The sequence below is a fragment of the Balaenoptera physalus genome (genome assembly GCF_965194825.1).
Source record: "Balaenoptera physalus genome assembly, chromosome: 4".
Taxonomy (NCBI): Eukaryota; Metazoa; Chordata; class Mammalia; order Artiodactyla; family Balaenopteridae; genus Balaenoptera; species Balaenoptera physalus.
Window position 1 is genome coordinate 116841521 of NC_138891.1, and position 7779 is coordinate 116849299.

The following is a 7779-nucleotide window of genomic DNA, read 5'->3' on the forward strand; positions in this document are numbered from 1 at the left end:
TTCATAGCACGTTGCTAATCATTCGACCTTTACAATAGATTCAACTTCTCTAGTCTTCCATAGAGGTTGACACTCACACAGAAGGTCCTAGCCACACTGGGAATCTGTCCCATCCTACATGACCCACGAACCTGAATTCCAATCTATATTTAATTGATGGCATCTCTTCCCCCAGAAATGAGATTTTCCCAACTGCCTTTGAGGAAAAATCTGACTTTCGCCTCAGCCTGTCTAGGTAGGCTTTGATATATTTATTAAAATTATAGCTGTATAGTCTGAGGTGAGATGATTCAGAAAATACACCTTCACTGAGACTCAACTAAATGCCAAGTTCTAGGCTACTGCTTTTATGTATATTATGCAGGAACTCATTTTCTTCTTTTTTCTCTTAAGGAAAGAATTTTGTGATGTTTTCCCCAGTTTATTAAATAAAATTTCTAAGGCATCTGAAATTCTGTGTGAATTTTGATACTCTGGGGACCCAGGACATGACACTAATTGAATAGATTCCTCAGAGACCTACAAGCTGTCAATTGTATATAGATTTCTTTTTGTAATGGGATGTTTCAGTTCATTGCACACAACATCAAAACCCCAAGATCAGAGAGAATGTGAAATATATTTCAACCGATACTTAAGAAAAAATACATTCAACCCCTCAAAGTGTTTGAAGAAAAAAAATTATTCAAAATGTTTTGTAAACTCATACCCAGAGTCCTGTGGTTAACTATCATTTAAAATAGTGACCTGGCAATTATCACCAACTCTTTGGTGAATATTTTTCTTTTCACTATTATTATACAATGAAAGCCTAAAAATATATAAAGTCATCTACCTACAAAAGCAAAAAATAATTGATAGTATGAACCCAAAGGACTACCTAGAACAAAGTCAGGAGCACCAAACACATTTGCATGCATCTGACTACCTAGTGAAGCAGGCCAATTATACAGTTCCCAAAAGGTAGCTTAGTGACAGAAAACTACTTCAAATAGCTTTTTGGTCTATTTGATTGATTATGTATGACCCAGTGATAGCAGTCTAGATTGAAAAGTAAAAAAAAAAAAAAGACAAAAGCAAACTCTGAGATACGTTATTCAAAGAGCAAATATATGGAGGTCTATATATGCAATTACATAATGCTGAAAATTTGTTTTTGATCAACCACAAAAAAAATTTCTTTGTATTTTCATACACTGATTTTAATCTGAGAAATTGAATGACCTTGTGTCAACCTGGAGGAAAGACCAAGTAAATAGCGTCACTATCACCTCAAAACTCAAAGGAATTTGCGTGCAGAATGGCTTAACAAAGATAGACGCCTGTACAAAGAAAAGTTAATTCCTTTGCTTATTTTTAAGTTATAGACTTAGAAGAAAATTCACTTGAGTTCCTGGATAGTTTTAGGCCACTTCCAGCTTTCATTCTCTCTCTGCTCTGAAAGCAGATTTTGAGGACCCAGATTCTACTTTAGGATTTCATTTGCCAAAGGAATTACCATGACTCTTCTCTTTACCTCACAGGACCCAACTTCACCACCATTCTAGCCTTTTCTTGGTTCAACTTCTATTCTTTGTTTTCACTGAAGAGGTTAAGGAAATAACAACTGTTTAAAAAATAAAAGACAATAGGCCAAAAATGGTGTCGCTTACGTTAACATTTGTAAGAATTAGATTTTTGGATTGTGACTTGTGAATTTGCTCTCAGGTACCTATTGACTGCGAAGGCTTTCTCTCTTGAGGACATCCATTGCCTTCCTGTTTGTCTCATTTTATGCTTGGCAACCGTGAGGTTGGTGTAGCCCAGAAATATGACCTACACTCTTGATCACTATACCAAATTGCCTTGAATATCGGTCAGGATATGAGAGAGACGGCATAATGTTATCACAATAGGCATAATAAAAGAAAATTTGGTAAATATTGTTTCAAAAAGAATATTTTAATTTTGTTTGTAAGGCAGAATGATATAAGTTGACTGTAAAGAGAGAAAGGATTTCAAGCACGTATTGATTTTACCTGCTGTGATCATTAATTTTGTGTGTGAACTTGATAGGTCCATAGGGTACCCAGATTAAACATTATTCTGTGTCTGTGAGGGTGTTTCTGCATGAGAGCAACATTTGAATCTGTGGACTAAGTACACTGCCCTCCCCGTTGTGGGTGGGCGTCATCTAATCCACTGAAGTCCTAAATGAAATGAAAGGCAGAGGAAGGAAGGATTCATTCCCTTCCCGTCTGTCTGACTGAGCTAGGACATCATTTTTCTCATTCTTCTCCTGCCCTTGGATGGGGATTTACACCATTAGCTTCCCTGGTTCTACGGTCTTCTGACTCAGGCTGAAACTACACCACATTTGCTTTTTCCCTGGGTCTTCAGCTTGCAGACAACAGATGGTGGAACTTTTTAGCCTTCATAATCATGTGAGCCAATTCCTCATAATAAACTCAATATATTCTATTTTTTTTTTTTTTTGGTTCTGTTTCTCTGGAAAACCTGGACTAATACACCTGCCTTATTGGGGATATGCGTCTTAAATCCTTGTTCTTATTCCTTTTTCATCTTGGAGACAGGATCCTAATTACATCGGATGTCACTGTCCTTTAGACTTTTTCTATTCATTACTTTTATCAATGGAATAGATAAAGATATGGACTGCAAACATGTTATTTAATTCAAGATTCAAAAATAATATGTCTAAGTATATGAAACCAAATTTAGTTGCAATAAGTATCAAGTTCTATATTTAGGTTTAAGAAATGTAAGTATTTAAGATACCCAAACTTGAAACACGTGTCACCGTGTTGTATAAGTTTTGGTTCATTTGTCTTGCTTTCCCTCTATACAGTAAGTATATGATTTTTATATTTTTTTCAGTATCCTTAGCAGCTCTAATAGTAATTATTACCTAGAATAATTGTTCAACCATAAATGTTGGATGGGTTAATGCCATTAATAGATGAATACAGGATGGAAAACTTAGAAGTATTTTATTTTGCAAAGGTCAGCATGAATTAGTTCACTGTAAGCTAAATTTCTGCTAATACTGCTAAACTTAGTATTAAAGGATAAAACTGCAGTAAGCTTAATAAAAGTATTTCATCATAAAAGAGTGATTAAAAAGTTAATACACTGCCAGACCACAAGCCAAATATTATGATTGTTTTTTGGCCCTCTCTCAAGGGATACGCTAACACAATGCAGAGAGTGAATATACTTCAAAATACGATGAATGCTTTGAAATTCATAAAAGATGTACACAACTTTAGGGTATTCCATGTTTAATTCAAAGAAAAGAATAAGAAATTGGTCCATGCATACGTAAAGGCTATTTGTCCTGGCATATTTAAAGAGAGGTTGAGAATTTTGTGGATCTCTTAACTTAAAAGTGATTGAAAGTTGAAATTCAAGAGAAAAAAATGAAATAAATCTCAAAAAGCCAATTAATCTCAAAATATAAAAGTCACTTCATAAAGACTATTAGTAGCAATTATATCTGCTATTTCAAGGTTGTGCAGTTTTTAATAGGATTTAAGCAGAACACCTTTCACTAATGTCACAGATGAGATCTGTTTTCTACTAAATGACCTCTAAATGCCTCCCAATTCCATATTCAGAGTTGTGTGATTTCATGATCTGAAAAAGTATATAGAATCCTAATGAGTTCATTCTGCAGCCTATGGTTAATACTGGTACTTAAATGTTGTGAGATGAAGGCAATGGATTGTTGGTGTGAGTACAGTAAGTAAGAGAACGTATGGTTAAACAGCTTTTGAGAGGAGTTTTTAATATAAGGGAAAGTTATGGATAAGAAGTGTCATGAACCTACAAATAATGATGTGAGGTCAGAGATATGGGACCTGACACAGAGATGTGGACAAGTTAATAAACAGGGGAATGAAATATTTTTTAAATGGTAATGTGGTAAATGGTAAAATGGTAAAACTATTCTACTAACTGCGGATGGGCAGGACTAACCACAAGGAAGAATTAAAGTAGAAAATTAAGCAGTAGCCACTATTTCTTGACTGAACATTTTGAACACAGCACTGGGATAACACTGTAGTGTAGTACTACATCGAGGTGCAGTACCCATGTGGGGAAGGAGGTGCAAACTAGCTCAGATACAATATGAGATTAAATCCCAAATGATATTACAAAAGTAACTGTAATGATTTCAATCATCAGGTATCATCTTTCTATAACTTCACATTATAATTGATTAATTTTAGTCAGTATCAACTAAAGGCCAAATAAGAACTGATAAATCTCATTGGGTTAAGAGAGTCAGGAAAGTTTTGTCTTTGAGTCTGAAATGACATGTGAAACGTTTAGGATACTGCATGGCACACAGTAAGTACTTAATAGAGTATTAGCTTTCCTTACCATTACTGTAGTGTTTAAGGAAATAGGTGACCAAGCCTTATATCAATATGTGAATAGCGATAATGGAAAAAGCAAAGAAAAAAGATTTGAATAGACACTATTTGTAAAGAAAAACAAGAAAAGTGATTGATTAAAAGTTGAGGCTTAGGAGAGAAAAAAGTTAGAAACAATAAAACAAGCAAACAAAATCCAAGTAACCAAGCAGGAAAAAAAAAAAAAAATCAAATCAGTAGTGACGCTAACAAGCGGTAAGAGGGACATAACTTCCTTGTTTGATATTCAGTGTTAAACTCATAGGTTCAAGTAAACAGATTCTGAGAATTGAGAAGAGGGATAGTCTAAAGGTGACCTTGAAAAAGTCAGTCTCTCACTAGGTACTGTTGAAAGTGCCAAGGAGTGAGTGACACTAAATTTATAAGGAAGCTGAGACCAGAATTTTGTAAAATGATGACAGTAAATGCAATAGCATCCTCAGTGGTAACAAAACATGATGGCTCAGGGTTCAGTCAAAAAAAAAGAAAAGAGCATGAGACCAGTGGTAGAACAAGAAAAATGCAGTACTGAGGACGCAGCCGTTAAGGATTCCTGAAAGAAGGGAATGGTTCGGCATACCAAGCATATGACATAAATCATTTTATTTCTGCCTGCCTAATTTTTCCTCTAATCTATCAAAGAAGCAATGCTGACCTCCTCCCAAGAACATGTTCTGGAAGATAAAGGCATTTAAATCTTTGTGAAGTATAATGAAACACACTGAACTAGATTTTGAAACAAAAAATAGAGCTATAGGCAATTGATATTTACATGAATGTTGTTTACTTCAAAGTATTAATGTTTAAATCTTGCCAATGAGTAAAATAATTTCTGATGAACACAGTGCAAATAAAAATGAGCAAAGAATTTGTTAATCTAACCAATGAATATGATTAGAAGTGTGAGTCAGAACTGTACTCCTGAGATTTCAATAATAAAAGTAACGTTTATTCATTTATTTTTAATTTTTGAGCACCTACTTTGGGGTCAGCATCATTCTCAAGGACCTTACATTCCAGAGTAGAAGTGAGTGAATGAATGAATAAGCAAGTAAGTAATTATAAATAGGACAATATTGTATGATATCCCATGGGGAAAACAGAGCAGGGAGAGAGATCAGGTAGAAGGGGCTATTTTCAATAAGGTGACCAGGGCAGGTCTCTCTGAGAAGATTTCATTGGAACAAAGGTGTAAATGATGTGAATGAATGAGCCATTGGGGCATTTAGGAATAGCACCTATCAGATACTGTGAACAGCAAGTGCAAAGGCCTTGAGATGGAAGCATGTTCCGTACGTGTATGATCAATGTGCTGACAGGAAGCACGTGGCACACATGAAAGGGTTAACTTAGAGGAATTTAATGAAAGCTATGTCAAACTAATGAGCCTTGGTGAGGGACACCCAGGGACTAGGAACCATGGGAAACACTTAACACTCCTAAATCTACTGGGTCAAAAAGGAGAAACAGTGTCAGTGGAAGCGGCAAGAGTCAGTGGCTTGGGAGAAAAGTTCCAAGAGCTATAGCTATAAAGAAACACAGCTATGCCAGAATGAGGTTAGGGAGGAAAAGCAGGGGGATAAATATCCCAGGTTCCCTCCTGTCCAGTCCTCTGTTCTCCTGCTCTGGCCTCCTATTGGCTGAACTTAAGAGAAAGCCAGAAGGCAAAGGAGCCCAGGTGACTAAATCACAAAGTGCAGCCTACAGAGCAGGGAAGGGAGAAAAATGTAATGTACTGGGGAGAGGAGCCGGGGAGCGCATTCAGCACAGGAGTGTGAAGAACAATCAGAGGCTACTGTGGCTGCAGCTCAGGGAGCAAGGGGAGTCCTCTTGGGAAGGAGCCAAAGTAGACCCTTATTATCTTGATAGGAAATCACTGGAATGTTTCATTTTAAAAGATAGGGCTTCCCTGGTGGTGCAGTGGTTGAGAGTCTGCCTGCCAGTGCAGGAGACACGGGTTTGAGCCCTAGTCTGGGAAGATCCCACATGCCGCAGAGCAACTAGGCCCGTGAGCCACAACTACTGAGCCTGCGCGTCTGGAGCCCATGCTCCGCAACAAGAGAGGCCGCGACCGTGAGAGGCCCGCGCACCGCGATGAAGAGTGGCCCCCGCTTGCCACAACTAGAGAAAGCCCTCGCACAGAAACCAAGACCCAACACAGCCAAAAATAAATTAATTAATTAATTAAAAGATAACTTTGCCATGGTGTCAAGAAAGAACTGAAGAAGGACAAGGTTCTGAAAGCAGACAGACCAGTTAGGAGTCTATGGCAGACTATAGGGAGCAGGGGAGGTGGTTAAGAGGTGGGTTGGGGGCTTCCCTGGTGGCGCAGTGGTTGAGAATCTGCCTGCCAATGGGGACACGGGTTCGAACCCTGGTCTGGGAAGATCCCACATGCCGCGGAGCAGCTAAGCCCGTGAGCCACAACTACTGAGCCTGCGCGTCTGGAGCCTGTGCTCCGCAACAAGAGAGGCCGCGATAGTGAGAGGCCCGCGCACCGCGATGAAGAGTGGCCCCCCCCGCTTGCCACAACTAGAGAAAGCCCTCGCACAGAAACGAAGACCCAACACAGCCAATAAATAAATAAATAAAAATAAATAAATTTTAAAAAAAAAGAGGTGGGTTGGACTTTACTTTGACATCATCCAACCCTAAGTAAGATCAGATACAGAATTCTATTTTGTATAATACCTTTAAATCGGCTTAAAAATCTTTTAATGAGTATCTATTCTGTTCCAGGCAACAGGATACAATGAGGACCTCCGAGCAGAATAAAACAGAAACACTGTTCCTTTCTTAAAAAGGAGCTCACAGCCCAGCGGAAGAGAGAGATAAAATGTAACAAATACAATAAAGTATACATGCTTCAATATTGAAAAACAGAAGTCAAGGGCATTGTATAGCCTCATGTGGAGTTGTGTTAATGACACTGAATTTTCAGCTGTTTTAAATACAACTGAAAAGCAGATTACTGAAGAAGAGGGAGAAGAAGTGGGAGGATAACTGAGAAGAAAGGGTGTGTTGGCCAAGAATCAAGTGTGAAAAGTCACAGGGGCCTGAGTAAGTGGAGGAGGAGCATTCAGGCCCCTATGTAAAGGGCGGGGGGTAGCAGTGAGAAAGGTGAAAAAGGACCGAATCAGACGTGCTCCACTCTTTCTGCCTATTTGGATCTCTCGGGTGTTTTAGAAATACTGGTGCATAGACCCTACCCCAAACCAATTAAACCAGAATCTCAGGAAGAGTGGCCTGGGAGCCTGTGTGACTAAAAAATTTCTCAAGTGTTTTGGATGCAAAGCCAAGGCTGCTAGCTGACAGCTCCAAAGCCTAAAAACCCTGCTTTTCAGAATAAGAGCCTTGGTTT